Genomic DNA, 21,985 nt, shown 5'->3' with positions numbered 1-21,985 from the left:
CGTTTTCCCTTCTGCTTAAACACTCATAATAAACTCCTCTTTGCTTTGCCAAACCCAGTTCTTTGCATTTTCCATGACTATTTCCTCCTTTTGCTTCGCTTTTGCTATGTTTGCAAAAACACACGTACATATATATCTAACAGTAAGACTGTTGTTGAGATAGGATCTGTGTGGTCTTGGCTTGTTTTGATCTTATTAATGTAGTCCAGGATGTCCTCAAATGTGGGCTATCTCCCTGTTCTTGCCTCTTGAGCACTGGGATTAATGTGAGCCTGTTTTCTGTGGTGTTAAGGCTGGAACTTCATGCATGCTGTGAAATCTCTCTACCCAACTGAACTACAATCTCTAGTCCTGCAAGTAGGATTTAAATCAAGAGTTTGCTTTCACCTGTAGTTTTTCATTTTTATGGCATTCCTCATATTTCTACCCAAGTGTGTCCTGACATGTCCAGTTCTGCAACTGTGATTCGCTTGCTTATTTTCCAGCCTGTTAACCTTTAACTGAATTTTTAAATCTCCTTGGGATGGAGAGCATTCCAGAATCTCTTTCCTTTTCTTGATCCTGGCTTGCCATTGTAACCCTGCTTCTTAGATAGGTCCCACCCCACCTTCTGATGCCAACTGTCCATATACAAGTTAGGCTAACCTAACAATACCTACAGCAAGCATGCTGATTGGCCCGGCAGTGGAATGTCATCCGAGTGAACCCAATGAGACTTGCCAAGGAGGCAGTATTGTTTTCTGGGGTCAGAAAAGTTGCAGGATATAGGTGAGAAGAACCCTATTGTCATATCCTGGAAGTTATGTCCCCTCAACATCCCCATGAATTCCAATTGGAAGGTGGGAGTCTTAGAGTGGTAATTGAACCATGAGAGCAAAGCCTTCAGGAATTGGATTAATGCCCTTTTAAAAATGAGAAGACAGCCTGATTTCTCTCTGCCTTGGGAGGATAAAGGGAAAAGTTACCATCTCCAAGTCCATAGAAGGCCATCACTGGACTCTAATCTGTAGTACTTGAATCTTGGGGATTTCATGTGGTTACTTTTTAAGCTACTTCACCTCTGGTATTCTGTTGCAGTCATCTCAGCTGAAAGAAGAAAAGTGACTGTGTATATAAAGCTTATATTCAGTAGATCCCGGTTTCAATAATAACTGTCCAGCTCTGGAGCCCTACTTTTCATCCCTGAGATAAATCATGGACTTTCATCGTTGTGTGTAACTAACATGGGGTATATTTCTGAAGTCTATCTGTGTTTCCAATAGTCCACTCCCTGAGCACATAGAGCTCCAAGAGCAGCAGGTGTACCTGCAGGATACATTTAGCTTGAAAATGCCCATCTCAGACGTTGGAAAGCTGAGGTTTAACAATAATGTATATATTCAACTAGATGGATGAAGATAGTAAGCCAGAGATACTTAAGACATTTTAAAACCAACAATACAGTGATTTTGTGTGTCGTGTGCTGAATCAGCTCTTTCTGTCAGCTCAGCAAATGCCTTCATTGCTGACAAGTGATAAAGCATTTGAAAGTCCCAGTCATGTTCTCTGTATGGATGATACTTCTCACCCAGGGATGCCTTGTTTCTAAGGACTTATTGGGGTGAGAATATAAATGGATGTAGACCCAGAAGAGAGCACTGCGCTCTTACAGATTTCACTTCACCTATCGGAGGCCAGAGTTGGAAATGTCTCTGCTCAGAAAGACTGGATTGGCAGGTGTGAGAAGATATATTTGGGGCAAGAGTGATAGCATAGAAGGTAAAGTGCTTGCTACACAAGCACGAAGATTTAAGTTTGATCTGTCCCTACATTAAAACAAGGTCAGAGGTGAGTGCAAACACTTGTAGTCCCACTGATAACAGGCAGAGGTAAGGAGACTCCTGGAGCTTTCTGGTCACGCCACGAAGCCTATTGGTAAGGTTTAGGTTACTGCAGAGGCTCTGCTGCAAAAATCAAAATGGAAAGCTTCAAGAATGACAGGCAAATTTGACTTCTGACCTCTACTCTTATGCACACACATATGCACAGGCATCACTGACTGTCACACACACACACACACACACACACACACACACACTAAAATACATAAATAAGTCATTTTTTTGCTTCCTTTTAGAGAGTTTGAGGATAATTCTTGCTCAGGAAACATTTGTCAGAAAGAACCTCACCCCTTCAATTCTTTCCCGAGTTTCCTTCCTAGTTTGCCCCCAGTGTTCGCTCAGTGCAAAGTAACAATAGAATATTATAAGAACAGGCAATGTTTACCTATTGATGTTTTCATGGAGCAAGAACAACTATAGCTTCTGGGGAGAGAGTCACACTATCCTGTTCTTGTGCTTATTAACTCTGTATTTTATTGGTAGAAGTGACATTAGTATCTGAAAAGTGTAACTGTGGGTTTTGTTACATAATAAGGGGATCGGTCGTGTTGATACAAGTGAGAGCAATTGTTGCTGATGCCGAATTGAGGCTGGACTTCTGAACAATCAGATCAAGATAGAAGTCCCTTCTTAAAAGATGACACTTGAGTGGAGACTTACAGGCTAGAAAAATCCAGTCCTAAATAATTTAAGAAAGGTTGTTGCAGGCAGTGAATGAATGAAGGACCTGAAGCTTGACTGAGCTTGGCTTGCTGAAGAGCAGGAGTCAGATCACTAGGGAAGAGATGTAGAGCTTTTGAGAAAACTAGAAGTCAGATCCTGCAGCGTTCCAAACAAATAGTAGGACATTTATGGAATGACTTCTCGATGATGGTAAGATAGGAACTCATAAAGAAGTAAGGGCAATATTCACACCACAAGTGTGTAGCAGAGTGGTGAGCCATCGAGTTTTTTTTTCCATGTCCCATGTCCTCCACCTTGATATCTTTCTGTCATATCATCAGGTGGCTAAGTCTTTTCAAACAGCCTGGGGCGAGGAACTATTATTGCCTGTTTTACACAAGTATCCCCGGAGTTGAAAGGAAGTCAACAGAGATGGCTCAGACCATAAAGTGTTCACTGTGCAGTTATGAAGACCTAAATTTGATTTCCAAGATCAGTGTTACACAAGTGACACATTTGTACCCCTAGTGCCAGGGAGGCAGAGACAGACAGGAGGCTGTGCTTCACTGAGGTAGCCAAGTGTAATGGGAAAGTTCTCACCCGGTGAGCGACTGTGTCTAAAAAGGAATGGGACACTTATAGGGCTGAACTACTGGCTATCGATCAATTCTTGGAGGTGAGAAGTTATTTTCGTCTGTTGTGTACCCACTGCTGAGCACCTACCTTTAACAAATAACTCCAAAGCCATGGTCACACAGATGGCCCTGGTAAGGTCACTAGCTGAAAAGACCAAGTATAACAAGAATAGAGGTAAATGTGAGAATGGGATTTGTAGAAAAGATGCGATTCATAAGGTTGGTAGGGTGCTGGATATGCAGGGGTGAGGATGGTTACTCGATATTATATTGAAATTGTCAAGGAATGATTTTAATTAATATAAAATAAGGTGGAAAGCATCTGAGTAACTACATATTGAAGGTGGTCCTCTGATGTCACTTGTATGTACACATGTGTGTACACATACCACCTGTATACACATACACACACGCATACACACACACACACACACACAGTAGCTCTCTTATGTTTCTCCCATTCCATGTTTTCCTGTATCCCCCACCATGTTTTGTGAGGCAGATAAGTATCTGTTGCTGTACTGAGAGTAATCAAAGGCTCATTGGTGCCTTGTGTAAGTGAAAATCTCCAACCCATATCCAAACATGCCTGAGCTACTGTTTTTCTTGTAACAGTTGCACAAGCCATAATTAAATGATTTGTAGACGTGGTCTGAATTGAGGGCCCTGTTCATCAATATTGCATGAATTACATAGGCATATCTTCATTTCTGTATTATATATCTTGGCGGCCAGATGGGGATGTTGGCTGTAATATTCATCAGTAAGAAATCCACATGTAGACTTGGTATGCTGACATCTGGCATGGTATGACCACCCGTGGTGTAGAGTGGATGTTTGTGCTTGAGGATGACAGGGTCTGTGCTTTTTGGCAGTTGATGCTCGCCATGTCCACAGTAGCTGACACTTGATTAGTCACCCTCTAAGTAGCTCCTATCAAAGCTGAGTGCCATGGCACTGTGGATAGCTTTCTGCATGGTTATGCTGATGGCATTATAATCAAAATGCATTTGTCTTGATTTTCGATGCTACTGACAAATTTTTTGCATGTCTCCCTGTGTATGATGTTGATGTGTAAACACGTGTTCACATGTGTGTGTATACATGGGTGTACACATGCATGCTTGTACAAATGCCTGTGGAGGCCTGAGGGTGACATCTGGAGTGTTCTTGCTTAACTGCTTCCTATCTTAGTTTCTGAATTGAACAAAGAGCTTGTCTACATGACTAATCTAGATTGTTCTGGGAATCCCCTGTCTCTAACTATGAGGTTTGATTGTAGGTGGGCTGTCACATCTACCTAGCATTTACCTGGACTCTAGGGATTTAAGCTTGGTTCTTCACATAGGTTTATCTATTGAACCATCTCCTCATCCCAGCCACATACACCTGGTATTAAATTTATTAAAACATTATAAATAGGGGTACTTTATCCCTGAAAACTATTGCAACAAGTAACATTTAGGAGGGTGGGGTAATGCTGTGCATAGGAGCATGAGAGTTAAATTGTGCCAATATCTAAGTGTTGTCTAGATTGAGAGTTCCTCCATGTTCCTTACCTGAACAATGATTTTTAGCCCCTTCTGTGTCATACTGGTTATAAATATTGTTGGAACCATGAAACAGCAGACAAGTGGTAAAGATTTAGAGGTGGCACCCATGAAGTATCATTAGCATTAAAAAAGAACCAGGATATTTTATGAACAGATGGATATTTGAGTAGAAAAAATAATTTAAGTGTAGTTCATAATCATCACTTCATATGTGTATTGCATAGGTATTTCTTTGGAATTGAAATATTTCTTCCTGGAGGGAGGAGAGAAGGAGAAAGATAAAGGTTGAAGCGGTCCTCTAAGACTCACAAAAATAGCAGTAACCCAGAGGCTCACCAAACTCAGAAAGTCATGTAATCCACAAGACCCCTCCAAGACTATAAAGCAGCCAAGATCACTGAGAAGAGGAAGCGCTCTTTGATGGTGGTGCCTGCATCTGTGCACAAAGCTCCACGGATGTAGTTTTGTGAGTCTTCATTCACACTTAGGGGGGCTTTTATGCAGCTGCCAGGCATACTCCTGAAAATAACTTATTTACCATTTTCTTGTCAGCAACCCCAAATAAACTCATGGGTTTATGATTTCCAGGAAATGTCACATAAAGGCATAACATTTTGTTTTTCTTTAAAAACAAAATGAAACAAAAACCCTCAAACTGGGACATGGCTTTGTTAAGAAGCCCAGACTAGCCTCAACCTCGTGGTCTTCTAGTTTCAGTCTCCAGAGTGCTAGAATTGCATGGATATCCCCCCATTACCACTATATGCATTTCTGAAATGTCTTACATCGGAACGAGTATATGTTTTCCTCTGGGTAAATGGAAGGCAGCAAATGTCCTGAGTCCCATTTTATACTGTGCTCTTTATTTTATTATATGAAGACTGATACATTTAGGAGAATTCCCATGGCAAAGAATGACATATGGGGGCTGCTTCTGGAGCAAACTTTCACCATGTGTGGAGTTGCTTATTGACTACTGGACCTGACAATTATGTACTTAAGACCTTTGCCCTTGATTTTCATCACTGTCATCCCCAGTACCCATCCATGGAGAATAATAGAACATCCATCAGACATAATCTATGTGGAAATTAGAAAGATGGGGGACCTAACTGAGCTATTCTCTGAGAAGAGGAACAAACAGCACTTAATTTCAGAGTTGTGGTATTTGGCTCTGGTTTGATCTGCGTATGTACACGACCCACTAAATTTTTTTTGCTGATATCTTCCTCCCCACTGTGATTATATTAGGAAATGTAGCTTCTGGGAAATGGGTAAGGAATGGAGCTGAGTGGTCCGGAATGGACCACTGTACCAATGTACAGTGCCAATGTGCAAGCTTCCCTTGTAGCTCCCTCCAAGTGTGGACACAACAAGATCTGTAAACTGGGAAGTTGTCTCTTTAAAAATTTTTTTTCTTTTTCTTTCTTCTTTTTTATCATGTGTACTTGTGTGCCTGTGTGGGTGTGTGTACAATGTGCAGGTATCCCCAGAGGCCAAAAGATGGTGTCAGATCCAATGGAGTTATAACTACTGGTCATTGTGAGTCAGCTGAAGTGGTTTGGGGGATAGAACTGAATCTTTTGCAAGACCAGCAAACACTCAACCTCTGAGCCATCTCGGCAGCCCTGGGGAAGAGGTCTCTTGATGGAGCAGAATGAGCTAGCCCAGTGACATTAAATGTTCCAGGCTTGAGATCTGTGAAGAGAGACAGTTTGCTGTTTTCAAGGACCCACACCAGCCCTGGACTGTAGCGTTTTGTTAGAGCAAACCCAGTGGCCAGAGACAGTCAGTCTCAGGATGATCAGTGAAGACTTTCGGTCAATAGTCCTGCAGCAGCTGCTAGCATCCATTGCCCTAGATACTTCTTTATCTTCTGCGAATGGAAGAAAACTAAAAAATTCACTAATTCGCAGTCATTTTCTGAGGCTGTGCTCTTTCCCTGCACCAGCTCTATGTTGTAGCTTCATCCCTTTTCTGTGCTGACCCTCATTTGATTTATCAGGGATAATACTTGGTAATTCAGGTTGACATTGTTCCTTGTGTCTAATGATAAACACTTTGGGGAAACCAGGAGATCTATTTTTATATTAAATAATAATGCTGGCCTTTTCATTATCCCTTCAGAATTGCAAATCAACCCCACTCTCTAGGCAAAAAGAGGAGTGAGGATTTGTTTGGTGTCAACTCCCACATAATTATCTTATTTGGCATTACTTTCAATGGGGCTTTGTTACTCAGGACCAGGAGAGGGCAGTGGGCTTCCTGTCTTCAGTGTTGTGAAAGCCTGACTCCAGGCTCTGTACAGCAGGTCTCTCGCCTTTCTCTGTAGCAGAACCTGTATTTCTTCCTCCCAAGCAGGGGAGATCTCTGAGCTTCACTAAAAGGCTGTGTTTTTATGTAACACTCCTCTTGGGGCTTTGTGTCTTCTCCAATTCCTACCCGGAACTGGGCAAAAGCAAACTTAGTGCTTGCAAAGAAAAACAATTTCTATTTTGTAACATAGCTTGTCTTAGCATTTCCCATTTTTGTGTGAGAAGATATATTTAATATTGCGTGTGTCTGTGTGTGTCTGTGTGTGTGTGTGTGAGAGAGAGAGAGAGAGAGAGAGAGAGAGAGAGAGAGAGGCTTCCTCTGGAGAGCAAAAGAGGACCCTGGAGCTCCTTGAGCTGGCACCGTGAGTGGCTCTGGATGCTTAATGTGGGTGCTGGAAACTGAACACTGAATTTTGGGGAGAGGATCAAATGCTCTGAACTATTGAACCATCCCTGTGTCCTACCCGTCTCTTTCCTATGCCGGTGAACTGAAATCACAGCATGCTAGGACCCCGGTGCTAAGACCCCGGTGAAGAAGGCAAGAAGGAAGGGATGCCGCTAGTGTCCAGCAGCATTTTCCTTGCGATATCCTACTGCCTCAGTTAATGCTCAGTGCCAAGCATGTGTATGAACACATTTGATGCTAGAACTGATGGCCTGCACATACGGTTTCTTTCTTCTCCTGCTGCCTCTTTCTCAAACCTACATCTTTGAATTCCATTAACTTATATAATTGTTGCGTTCCCTCACAAGGGTACCTAATATATATCTGGCTAGTTTTAAGGAACACTGAGTTTTCTCTGTGGGATGATTTGGGGGTGGCTTGGGAATTATTATTGGCTGTGCTATAAATGGCTAAGGGGGTAGGAAGGGATGCATCCAGGACACAATTAACGCCTACAATGGTGCAGTCTGTGTGTCACCTACAGAAATAGCTGTGTGCAATGACAGTTCATCATGATTTCTAGGTATTTGGTTTGAATAAGTGTACATATGGAGATATATACGTGTTTTTCTTTGTGTAATTTGTCATAGATATGCATCCTTCTATCTGTAGTGTGATTATTATTCCTTCTAACTTCCACCTGTCATCTTTATCCTCTATCATCTATCACCTGTCTTTTTGTCTACCTACATACATGCCTGTGTGCACTTGTATATGTATGTATGTATCAATGTCTATATATCTACTTGCATATACATGTAAACATGCATATATCTACCTAACTTCTATCTGCAAACATATACATGTATATAAATATGTATGTATGTATGTATGTATGTGCCTACATAAGTCATAGTTCCATTGAAACAATACATGACACTTATTTTCCTATAATTATGACACCCCAAAGTGTCGATTGGTTACCTCAAAAGGACTCTAGAATATTGCTAAAAGATATTTTCTTAAGGATCTGCGTTCTCATTAGTCTTCATTTTACAGTTGTTGTTGTTTTTTTTGTTGTTCATTTTCCCCATGCTTCCACCTATACTTGATGAAGCACAAGGCAAAAATTAGATTATACACAAATTGTACACTGATTTATTAGCCTGAGCCAGGACTTTAATGAAGGAAACAGTGAAAACAGCTCTTGGGGGATATGTTTGAGCTGAGTTCTGCCATCCTGGGTTTCAGTATGAATTTAGGGTGGGGTATTCTGTGTCTCTTTCCTTACATTAGGAATGAGGAATGTGTCTGTGTGTAGATACCCTGGTGTGCTTAGCCGGTAGGCTGATGGCTGTGAATACATCCATGAAATACCTTGCTGAGCAGGACCCATACCTTTTTTTTTGTTTCCAGACAGTCAGGCTTTTGTATTTTCTAGGGTATTTGACTCTGTGTCTGTCTCATGCTTTCTTTGTCATATGAATGTGACCACACCAATAAGATTTACCTGATCCACATTTGAAACCATAAATTCCACTTTAGAATGTCAGCTCTACTGCTTGCACACTTAGATTGGAGGGGGAAAATCTTTTGATCTCTTTAATGCCCTCATCTGTAAACCTAAGAGGAAGTCATGAGAGTTGCAGCCCTTAGCAGTTCAGAGACATAAATGATCTAACACTGGCAGGATTTTAGCATAAAGACACTCATGCAGCCAACACCAACCTGGGTCCTGATCCTCCCTTGTTGCCTGTGATGTCTGGACTCGTGGCCTTTCATTGTGCTTTTGGAAAATTACTACAAGCAGTGCTGACAGTCACGCATCAGCTGCAAGAGGGCTTTTGCAGGCAGCCACATGGCCCATTTATGCCTTTAAGCAATTTGCAGTTTATCCATCAAATCACCTAAAATATAACTAGAGTCAGTTTCTCTTTCCCATGTAAACAGCTCATGTCCTACCCTTGGTTTTTCCAGAAAAGGTTGGAATCCTTGCGTGCAGCTTTTAGGGGTGAGAGCTTCAAAGCCTTGCCATTTTGTCTGTGTCAAGGGATGCCTTTTATTATATAATATCAAGGGTTGATAAAGTTGTTAATTCTTCATGTGTCTGAAGTAGTAACACACGGCAAGCAGCTCGTTATCCCCAGCACAAAGCACAATTACTCAATATATAGAGAGAAGCTGTTTTCCAATACTGCCTTATATCTACATTTCCTGTGCTGGCTAATGTCTGATATTGATTCTGAATAATTCAGATAGCAATAAAATTGAGTTTGCATGACAGTCAATCAGAGGCATTTTATATTTAAAGCTCAATGGGAGAAACAGGGCATCTTCTCACCTTCTGAATTTCAAAGACATTAAAGAAATTGTAAGTCATTAAGGTAATTTCTCCCTATAATCTGGACAGTTAATCTAATTCATGTACGTCCCAAAACAGTAGTAAGAGAAGAATAGATGAATTTTTGATTGCTAATATATGTATATACATACAAGCACACATAAATATAAGTAAGCACACATACACACACACATAAACATACACGCACACATACTTAGACTTAAATTACTTTTCTAGTTGCTGTAAAAAGTACCTGACAAAAGCCACTTAAAGAAAGATTTATTTTGGCTTCCAGGATACAGTCCGTCATGACAGGCATGATATGGTGGCAAGAACAAGATATGGCTGATCATGTTATATCTGCATTCAGGAAACCAAGAGATGAATGCAGATGCTTAGCTCGTTTTCTCTTTTCCATTAAGTGTAGGACCCCAGCCCAACAAATGATGTCACTCACACTCAGGGTAGGCCTTCTGCTCTCAGTTAAATATCTCCAGATACAACTACAGAGACACAGACAGAAGTTTATTGCCTAAGTGAGCTTAAATCCCTTTAAATTAACAATCAAGATTAACTGTCTGTTTACACACACACACACACACACACACACACAAACAGAGAGAGAGAGAGAGAGAGAGAGAGAGAGAGAGAGAGAGAGAGAATTACTACTCACTAATATTTAACACAATCATACAATCACATGGGGATAACTTTGAATGGTCTATTAGGATGTTGGCAAAGGACAAATGACTCAGGGAGCACACTTGCAATGCAAGCCTGACTCTCTGTGTTTGAACCCTGGAATACAACTCCTGAAAGTCATCCTCTCGCCTTCACATGTACACTGTGGCTTGTGTCCATACAAGTACATACTTATAAGTACACCCTCTCATACACATATGCTGATGATGAGGATGGTAGTGATGATGATGTCATTAATGATAACGACAAACACATAAATTTTAAATGGTTCATTGGGCCCTATTCCAGGTTTGTGCAGTAGCATCAGATAGATGTGGAGTGACTTTTGGTGAAATAGAAATCGACACAAAGAAGCTCAGGTTCTGATAAGGTTTTATGATAGTTTTGTTATTCTTACCCATTCTTACCTGTGTATATAAGCACACAGATGTTGGGGTCTGTTATTTATACACTGTAGTATATCATACCACATTGTAGAATAATATATAATGATGTCCTATGTTATTACACATATATATTTTTATATATTGAATTATATATAAGCAGTAGATGTCTACAGGTTATAGAAACTCTGAATTGCTCTGAACATCAGGGTTTGTAAAAAGCTCCAAGATTTGTACTTTAAAATTAATTTTTTTGTGAAAATCATACGTGAGTACTTTGTCTAAATAATTTCTATTAAACCGTCACCTCCTGTAACCCCTCCCTTGCCTCTACTCCTCAAATTAATGATTTCCTCTTCAGCTGTTCTCTCTCTCTCTCTCTCTCTCTCTCTCTCTCTCTCTCACACACACACACACACACACACACATGCACACGCACACACAGACACATACTCTGGCATACAAAAAGACACACACACATTTACACACACATACACACACAGCTCAAGTCATTCATTAAGTGATGCTCATATGTACATGTGTTTAAAGTTGACTACATACATGGGACCGGATATCTGATTAGGAGGATCATTTCTTGAGAATACTGATTCTTCCTTTCTGAGAAGCCATTAAATGCCTGTAGCTATTCCTCTAGGGGTGGGTCCTTGATCTATTTCCCGCATCTTCCTTGGCATGTGAACTGATAGTGTTGTACAGAATTGTTTCTTAGTCATGGCATAGAGTGATATCCATGAGAGTTGGCACATATGCATAGATTCACTCCAACCGCATTTCCATATTGTGCAGTTTCAAGGTGCTCCAGCAGCTGATAACAGGGTATGAAAGATTTTCTTTCAGTAACCATGTAGAAAGTTAGACCATTCCAGTTTGGATAATAAAAACAGAAGATTCCTTAGATACAGCTTCCTGGATAGCCTGGGACTTCCAACTGGGGGAACATCATCCAAACCCTGTAGAAGCATAACTCTGTAAGGGCTTCCTGGAGTCTTGGAACCTTGCCTCACTCTATCTTGGGTTCAGGCCTGTGAACCTGTTTGACTGCTCTCAGTCTTGCTGTTCAGATGATCTAGGTGTATGAAATCCTACCTAGCTGAATGAGACTTTAAAGTCTAGATTTATGTTGGTATAGAAAGAGGTCATTCCCAGCCATGTACAGAGGCTTTTCATCCTAATGGACAAAGTACTTCAGGGCACATGGTTTTGAGAGAAGGCTGTTTAGAAAAGAAAGTGGTGTACAGTGAGACTCTAAGTTGTATGCAGAACACCCTGCTCTAAGAAGACAGAACAGCTTATCATGCATTCAGACCGTGCTGTTGCTCTGCACTCTACTTCCTCAGCATTTCCCCCTCCAGGAAATCATTTGGAGCCTTGGAAGTAACCAGGCAGCTAATCTGATGCTCTTTAGATGCCCCCAGGCCGTCTGTTAGGAAGAGAACTCTCTACTTCTGCAGTTCCAGATTTCTTTGACTTAAGCATTTGCCTCCTTTAAAGGAGTCTAAAATCATTGTAACTCTTTATCCATCTGGAGAGGATAAAGGGACACGATAGCAAATTCTGAAGAGATACATGAATGATTTATATAAGGACATGGTGCATTCTTCCTGCCCTGAGGGACTCTGTGGACAGGGTTGCCTGAGAAACCTGTTAAAGGTGGACTCACTGTGGGACTGATAGATGACAAGTCTACTTGGGTCAAACTCGTGTTCACTTTATAACATAGAATATATTGTGTCATAGTAGTTGATATATATATATATATATATATATATATATATATATAATGTAGTTATGGTGGCTAGATTCATGGGTGGCAGTGGTATCATTGATCAATGAAGATAGATCCTGGTCATCTATAGTAAACTGTCAAAAAATGTACAAGAAATCTTACATTCATTTCCATTGTTCTGTACACCAAAGCCATGAGAAGGGTCACTATTAAACACAGTATCAAATACTGTTATGTGGATCATAGAACTCTTGAGTTGGAAGCCAGTTTAGGTGCCATCTATTCAGTTGCTAATACTTGCTGAAGAAAAGAGCCACACTTGGACATCACTAATCTTGGACTTCACTTGGACTCTACCATATCTGATATTCCATATCAGAGTGCTCAAGCTTGCAGTATGGATATTTCTGTATTTGCAAGTGCTGCAGCAATTTTTATGATGATCTAGAATTGATATTTAACAAACCTTGGGTTAGTTAGAATCATTAATGCTTCAAATCAAGAAAGAAAGATAGATTATATCTTCTAACCCAGATCATGAGCAATGTTATAGATTCCATATTTCAGGAATATTATTTGATTATTTTTTACAAACTAAATTACCCCTTCTGGTGTAAAGCTTGAATTTGAAGATAAATACTGAGAGGGTGAATAGTGCTAATATCACAGGGCAGTGGCCAAGGCAGAAATGAAGGCAGATTCTAGAGGAAGGGGATGCCTATGCTCAAGTGGAGGATAAGTGGTGTGGTGAGGATGTGGGGGAGAACAAAGGGTAAAGAAGAGGCTGCTGGGACACTGTTCCATTGCAGGTAGAACAAGCCCATTTTTTCACGCTTGCTCTACGTTTAGTATATGGCTGTACCTCAGAACACAGTATCCATGAGCATGAGTATCAGTACTCTAGAGGAAGAGAACAGAAAAAATGAATATGTAGTTTCAAAACATTTCTTAAGATTGACTTACATGATACAGGCTGGCTACCTTCATAATGAGAAGGCTGAGAACATAGCTGTTCCCTTCCTGAGACCCAGAGTTTATAGCAGTCACAGTCTCGCATTGAAGGAGACCTGTAAGGAGGCCGCCATCTTCATTCTAGGGTGTAAGCTGAAGATGGTGGGTTGTGGTGTCAATGAAGGAAAGCAGCAAGAGTAGAAACAATGGCATAGAAGCTCTCTACAGGAGCTGGAGGCACAATGAGACAAAAGGCGAAGGTTAGTCCTGGAACTTTTAGTCTTTTAGTAGACTACCTGTAGGCAGTACCGTCCACATCTGAAGTGGATCATCCTACTTCAAATAACCTGATTCACAAAATCCAGGGTATGGCCAGCAGCTCTTCCCCTACTTGATTTTAGATCCATCCATAGTTGACAACTATCATTAATCAAGTCATCTACTGCAAAAGGCTGTCTCTCCTGTATCCTTAGAGATCATTGCCTTTCTGTGTTCCTGTAGACTTTACCTACTAACACCTTTGTTTTTATGTACAAGGGCATTTTCCAGCATTTTTGAGTTAAGTTGCTCTGAAAGTACAGGTGGAAGACTCGACTTTTTGAGGATTCAAAAGTCCAGGGAGAAACGTTAAATAAATGAATTGTAAGTTGGTGTGTGTGTGTGTGTGTGTGTGTGTGTATGTGTGTGTGTGTGTGTGTGTATGTGTGTATGTGTGTGTGTGTGTGTGTGTGTATCCTAGCTCTCTGATCTCTTGAGTGAGATGATGCTGAGACTATTATTTTACATATTTCCCCATGTGCAAATATCCATTGTATACATGCCTGGCTCCTTTGTACATCTTCCATGTACATGGCTCCTTTGTGCATAGTTTTCTTAGTATATACTCTGTGTAAAAGTTCACATGCCTCGGCAACTCCACTAGACAAAGAATCACTCATGATTTTGTTTCTCTTCTGTTGCTATGGTAAAATACTCTTTACAAAGCAATCTATGGGAGGGAGGATTTACATCTTGACTTAAATTTCTAAAGGGGTAAAGTCCATCATGTCCTGGAAGACAAGACAAACTGAGAAAGCCAGATCACCACATTTCATGTACAGTCAGGAAGCAGACATGGCTGATAAACTATACTGCCCACCTCCTAAAAATTTCAAGACTTTCTCAAATAGCACTGATATCTGGGGACCAAACATTTAAGCACATAATGCTATGGTGGACATATCACAGTCAAACCCCAATCCCATAAAAATGGCTCCGGGTGTGTCTATAAAGTAGTTCCAGAAAAGGCCAACTGAGGTCGTGCACAGAAGAGCACAGCTCCTGCTCAGTGTTTCCACGGAAGGATGACCTCCACTCCTGTCCAGATTATGTCAGTCAGGGTTCTGTGTTGTTGCAGAACAGATAACAGACACATAATAAATAAGTGTTGCACTTCTTTTTGGTTTACCTGGGCAACCATTGTTGAAGTATCTTAAGCAGAATCATCATCACATAACTTATTTGTCTCTGTTGAAATGATACAAATACAAGGAAAAAGAACAAACTTCTTTTACATATTTTTAACAACAACAAAAAATAATTACAATTTATTTGCCAGACCTTTGGGTATATAGGTGTCCATATTGAAGCCAGGGGACAATTTTAATTGTCGTTCCTCAGTTCCATATGTCTTTATGTTACAACAGGTTCTCCATTGGTTTCTAATTCACACAGTAAACTGGTCTGGCTGAAGAGAAGCCCTTAAAACACTACTTCCATAAACAATGTATTCACCTAGGGCTTTCTCTTATAAAAAGTTGGAAAAAGAGACATGCATCTATAGAAACAGTATTGAAATGTTCAATTATCAAAACGTGGATCTTCAACAGTAATGAGCCCTTTCCTAGCTTACCGGGATGAGCTTTGAAAGTGTGTGCTGACTTGCAGGCTTGAGAGCCCTGGCGAACTCCTTCTCGTGAGAGTCAGCCTTCAGCTGGACGGCAGCATCACGGCCAGGTGGCTAACTTCACGATCCACTACTGAAAGACACACTGCTTTAATCTGCGCACCACATACTTGAGCAGGGATCGTGTTTGTCAAATAAATCCACTCTATCTCACAGTCTTCCTGAAAGTTAAGTTTAAAAAGAAAAGAAGAGCTTTTATTATGGGTTTAATAAGGGCAGGAGAGAATTGGCTAGGTCAAGCTAGTCAATATTTTTGGAATGAACCATTTAATATTTAATAGGAAGAAAACACAAATAATATCCGTACTTGAAAAATGCCTGAAAATTTGAGCTCTGAAGTCTGAGAGAGCTGAGTTCTTGTCTCAGCTCTGTGGCTGGTGGGAAGATGGAGAAGTGGATGCTCACCTGGTTACTACCTCTGTTTTTAGCTGGTTACATGGCTACTGTGGCCAACAGCCATTTCTCTTTACCGTGAATAGCCCCCTTCTCAGTTTCTGAAGATTTTTATGAAAAAAAAATCTCTGTGTGTGCAGGACGGGGCATAGTTCCAGATAAACTATTCAGTTTATTCCATTGTTGTCCTGTATGTCTTGCTCTGCTTCTATGGGATGACCCTCATATAGTCTTCCTGAATGGAATGTTCAAATCATATTAGAGGATCGCACTGGCTTTCTTGACAATTTCAGAGTTCACCAGCTTTATTTCCACGTTTCGGTGTGCCTTTGATCCCAGTTCACTCCCAAACAGCTCTCCAGTTGTGTGAAATCCGACTCCTCCATTCAACTCACATTGAAAATCTATAAAGGCCCTTTGTTAAGCGCCATGTGTGAGGGTTTGGATGGATGTATTTACTTTGTTCTGGTGGTAGAGTAGACATCCTCTAGGCTAAGTTTTGAATTCATATGACTGCTATCATCGATCATACAGCTCTAATACACCAAACATGAGCAATTATGTAGTAGCCATTCCTTTGTAGGGGTCATCTCGTTTAATCCTCGTTATGCCTGTGATTTGGTGATTTGAAAAGATACATCTTCACCATATTACAGTTGAGGACCTAGGTACCAAGAACTAAGTTACTCAAATTTCCCTACAGTGTCAGCGACCCAACTCAGAGCTCACTCTAAATCAATAGGACTGCCTCAAGCCACCTGGGACCATTTCTCTGTCACTAACTTTTTTCTTCTATGGAAGCTCTGTGTATATTTAAATATCTTCATGGTAAAGGAGAGTCTGGGTATGGTGCTAGACTTTGCTTCTTCCTTCTCTCTCTTCCGTGCTTGTCCCAGTTGGCACCATATATGTGGTGTTTGTCATATCCAGACTATATTCCTATAATGTCTAAAAGTATAGAAACAGATGTGATGTGTATTTTCTCATTAGCTGTTGGTGTTTAAATAGCACTAGAATGTGTTAAAAGATGAAAACTAGTGGTTTACTGTTAAATATGGTTGACGATAGAGAAGATGTGGGTTTAGTTAAAGTAATAAGAAATCCGCTCTCACCAATAGAATTATATTTGGGGACATACATAAACTCAGTGCCTTGTTACTCCATCTTGTCAGTTATGGAAATCTATCTCACTGTTCACAGAATATTGGGGGATTATGAAGATTTCATGGAGAAGTAGCTTGCTGCCTCTTTGAGCAGTGTCTCACAGAGCATTATATCTTCACGAAATGGCTATTTGTCTCTCAGCAAGTCTTTCTTCAGAGAACTCTGAGCAACAGTGCTGTTTGTTGCATATTTTCTGCCCCATTTAGAATTCCATTTCCCCACAATGCTAAACCCTGGATCCTAGAGTCCCCATACTACAGAAAGATGCCCGAGTGGCCGGAGGAAAAAAAAAACCACGGATGGAGATCAGAGAGCCTCTTGCACCATGAAGACACAGACAGGAGGAAAAGAAAGCTGGAATGGGAACATTAGTTACATAATTCACAGGCCCTCCTCCTGTGACTACTTGGAATAAACAGATGGCTGAAGAATGAGCTTTTTTTTTCCCTTGCTTGCTTCAGTTTTTGGAATGTGTTTATTTCCCTAGATGAATTACTCAGGTAGATAAACTCATTCCTGAAAGTGATTGAGGGACGCATCAATGTGGCTATCCCGACATTTTCTGACCCAGTCGAGATGGAATAAGTTTTGCTTCACATTGTTTTAACTTCAGAATGCAACAGTAGCAAACACAGCTCTTGTCTCCAATGACGTGGTGAAAAACAATGAGTGCAGGGAGCCAGCTTGTGATTGACGTGTCACTGATGTGCAGGCCAGATGTGGCATATTTCATTCTTGCACAGTGGGTTCTAGATGCAGAAGATAAAAAGATGTGTCAAGTGTGATATTTACAAGTATGAAACAATAGACTCTGAGTGCAAGTATGTATTTATCAAGGAGTGTTCTAATCAATTAGTAATGTCTGTTCTGGCTGACGCATTAAAAATAGTTACCCAGCCTCTATTTCGGCAGTTGACTCCTTTCGTTTTTGCACTGCAGTGTTTGTTTTCCTAAATAGAACACGTAATAAATTACAGTAGAGAAGGACAGTGTATAAGACCTTAGTACATTAAAATTATTTGTTAAGTAAGACTGTAAGAGAATTTTGAGCAGTACAAAGGAAAAGTGCTACATGAATTTAAACTCTTGCTGTACATATAGTGGCATGACTCCACAACAATAAAATTCAAATACCTATTACAGTTATTAGTGGGTTTTATTTTCTCTTTTAATAATTGGAAAATATGTTAGGTATATCTGTGATTCCGACTGAGATAGAATAACAGGTATTGAATTAGTGTCTCACAAAACCATGTAATGTCCAGAACACATGGAATGGTGGTTTATATAACATTATACCATGCAGTTCCTGAACAGATAGGAAGAAGTGAGTGGTCCAGGTTTCTGCTTTGTCTGGAGTCCATGTGCATATAAAGGGGATTCCAGAAACTCCAAATCTTATACACAAAGCCACATGATTATAACATGAATCTCAATGATGAATAACCAAGAAGGTGGGAATCTGCAAGATAGAGAAAAATTGACAATAATTCTTGTCACCGGGCTGTATTCAATGCATGCAGACCTGTCCGTCCCCAGCTAGTGGATTAACCTTGTTTCCAGGAGCCTATGAAACATATTGTGGGTGCTACTCTCCTGATTAGCTTTACCTGTCAAGTGACCCAGCATAGTGTCATGTGAGAAGAGAATCTGAAGTGAACAATTCCCCAGATCAGGCTGTCCTGTGGGTGAGCTGTCCTAAATGTTAACTGATGTAGGCTGGCCCAGCCCACTTTGGGAGGCATCATTCCCAGGGCAGTTGATACCAAGCTGTGTAAGAAATCATGAACTACTAAGGAAGTCAGAGAATGAACTAGAAAGAAGTGGTTTGTCATAGTTTCTGGCTTCAAGTTCATGCTTTTTCCCTTACCTTAACTTCTGTCAATTATAAAAATGTGACCTGGAAGCTTAGTGCAAATAAATCCCATCATCCCTAGGTTGCTTTTGTTCAGAGTGCTTTATCATAGCAGCATAAAGGAAACTAAGAGACAAATATGATACAACAAACCTTAGTAGAGACAAAATTACCAGAATCACAGTGTATTCTCTGACTATGTTGGAATCAAATTAGAAACCAGTGAACACAGACACAGCAATAAAATCTCCAGTTACTAAAACTAAGACTTAAATTCTCAGTTTGCATTGAGATTTGTGAAAATAAGTACATACCACAAGCTTATATATGTCTTCATATAAAATGGGAAATACATAAATTTAAATAGTTAAATAAACCCAAAGCAGGAAGAAAACCGAAAAAAACCTGAAGTCAATAGAATTGAACACCAACAGATATTGAAGAAAAGCTGATTACTTAAGAATATAGAGAAAAGTTGCTGCATATACCCAGAGTAGATAGACAAAAGGAGAAGTAGATGGAATAATTATGATTTCCCAGTAGGAGTCAAAGGATATCTGCCAAAGGAATGGTGCCTCTCACAGTGGGCTAAGTCCTCCTTCATCAGCTAGCACTCAAGACAATGCCCTAACAGATTGTCTACAGATGAGTCAGATCTTGCCAATTTTTCATTTGAGGCTCTTTTCTTTGTTGATCTGAGTTTGATATTCAGAACCTACGTGGTAGAAAGATAGAAGTGACTCTTGTAAACTGCCCTCTAATTTATGCCCCTGTGGCATGTATCTGGGTTTATGCACAGATACACTAAGATTTAAACACACACACACACACACACACACACACACACACACTCACACATTTAAATTTTATATATTTAAATTATTTTAACATTTAAAATATAGTATCAGATTATCCACATTAATTTGAAAATTTGGAGAAAGCAAACCAATTCCTTAAAAAACATACTCCCAATTATGTTCAACCTGTACGCATGACCAAGGAGAGCTTTGAGTGTGACTAAATACAAAACTGCAAACTTCCTTTAAAAAAAACCAGTATTTTGTGATTCTCTTTTGTACGTTGACTCTGCAATATTCAAGCTTGAGTATTGTAGATCTCAACATTGCATCCCAATGTCTGGACATGAGCACTCTCTTGTCTCTACTCAATATGTATTCAGAAATGATTTGCATGACCTGTAAATAAAATTCACAACTGGCAAGTTTTGTCAAAAAGAAATTATCTAGATGGTTTCCCTGAGGAATTGTGTATTATTTAGAATGATGACTAATAATTGCTTTCTGATGATAAGTGGCGAAACACACCCTAACTTATTTAATGAAACCAGTCAGATAAAAATTATATAACAAGGAAAGTGAATGCTACAGACCAGTATACTTCATGAACATTGACATAAAATACTTAAAATATTTTCATACACATTCTAACTATATAGGAAAAGAAATATATGACCTCATTGAATAGGGAGTTCAGGCATGCAACGTTGGTTCAATATCTGGAAGTCAATGCCATCCACTCTATCGATTGCTTAAAGAAAAATTTTAGAGTCTTAAAGTTAGTGCTGGTTCCCACATGACAAATTGATACCTATCTAAAACTCTCAGGAATCTAAGAATAGAACACATATCTTAAGTTTTTAAAAATTGCAGAAGTTTGAAGCTAGTATTATAGTTGGTGGTACAGTTAGACACTTTCTATAAAAGAGTGGGATGGAAGTGCCTGTCATTCATAGTATGAAGGGTCTATCCTTTATATACTATATATATATATATATGTATATATATGCATATATATACATATATATATATCTTAGGGTTTTAGTGCTATGAAGAAACACCATGATTATGGCTATTGCTCTAAAAGAAGAGAGAACTGTTTTGCATTTCTGAGAAAATTTTATTGGCCTTTTGGATAAAATTTATTTACCAAGATGGATGATCCCATCACACTTCTGCTGGAACCAGCACATGGCCTCCACTTTGCTGATTCTGTGTTTGGCCCCAATGCAGCTTGTTCTGTGCTTCTTGTCTGCAATGTTGAAGCCTGGCCTACCCAACACCACATAGAAGTCCAGGCCATAGATGCCAATGCTTGGGCCATATTTGATGCCCAGGTCAATGTGTTCCCGAATCCCAAAGCCGAAGTTACCAATATCTGAGAAGTTATTCTTCTGTAATTCTTATTCTTACACTGTCAGGCTTTTCTCCAGAATCTCCTCTGCCTTGGCTCCATGGACTGTGCAGTGAACAGCAATTTTCTCATTTCTCCAGATGCCAAAGGACCTGACAGTGTATCTAGCTATAGAAAACACAGGGGTCTGGCCTGTGAGCTGCTCCTACACCTTGGCTGCCCATGTCAGTCTGTCTCCACTCTCCCCAACACAGGCAGGCAGAGTGTTGCTTCCTATGACTCAATGGGAGATATTTTTGTTCAAACCACCACAATATTGCGCACACACACACACACACACACACACACACACACACACACACACACACACACCGGGAGAGAGAGAGAGAGAGAGAGAGTCAGTCTTCACCAAGTAACCAAGTATTCAGCTAGAAAATGAAATTACGATATAAGAATGCATTCCAGAAATAATTGTATTTATAAATTCTTGTTAAAAAGAATTATAAGATAGTAAACTTTATACATGCAGTGTCTTTCTTTTTATGTCACTCCATACAAGGAAACAATTTAGATGCTGAAAATGACCACATGTGGGATAGCTTTGAACATTAGTGTTTAAGTTGCAATTGTTCCCATCACCAAATTCAGTTTCTAAGTTATTAAATGTATTCATGCACATACTTGAACCATTCCAGAATGGATACATAGTGTAACACATTAGGTTGTACAGGATAACTGACATGCACATGCTTTTATTTGTCAATTAAAAATGGCTGGGAAGCAAGGTAAATGCTAGATACTCCGCATCATTATCTGTAACGTGGTGCACTGTAAAAACAATCAGTTTCTTGATCACATAAACTTCCATTGTCTACTTTTACTGAAATTTCTTCTGGTCCTGGTTTGAAGAAAATATTTAGCC

General features: G+C 39.9%; 1 protein-coding gene and 1 pseudogene across 32 annotated transcripts in view; one reads left to right on the top strand and one right to left on the bottom strand.

Annotated features, from left to right (window-relative positions):
* Nucleotides 1–21,985, top strand: part of Rbfox1 (RNA binding fox-1 homolog 1) — a 1,541,605-nt gene that overhangs the window by 670,658 nt on the left and 848,962 nt on the right. The window lies entirely within an intron of this gene.
* The window catches only part of Rpl11-ps1 (ribosomal protein L11, pseudogene 1), an 88,268-nt pseudogene continuing 87,134 nt past the window's right edge, over nucleotides 20,852–21,985 (bottom strand).

The sequence above is a fragment of the Rattus norvegicus genome, chromosome 10 (assembly GCF_021556685.1).
Source record: "Rattus norvegicus strain SHRSP/BbbUtx chromosome 10, alternate assembly SHRSP_T2T, whole genome shotgun sequence".
NCBI lineage: Eukaryota > Metazoa > Chordata > Mammalia > Rodentia > Muridae > Rattus > Rattus norvegicus.
This window is presented reverse-complemented; position numbering and strand designations above follow the sequence as displayed.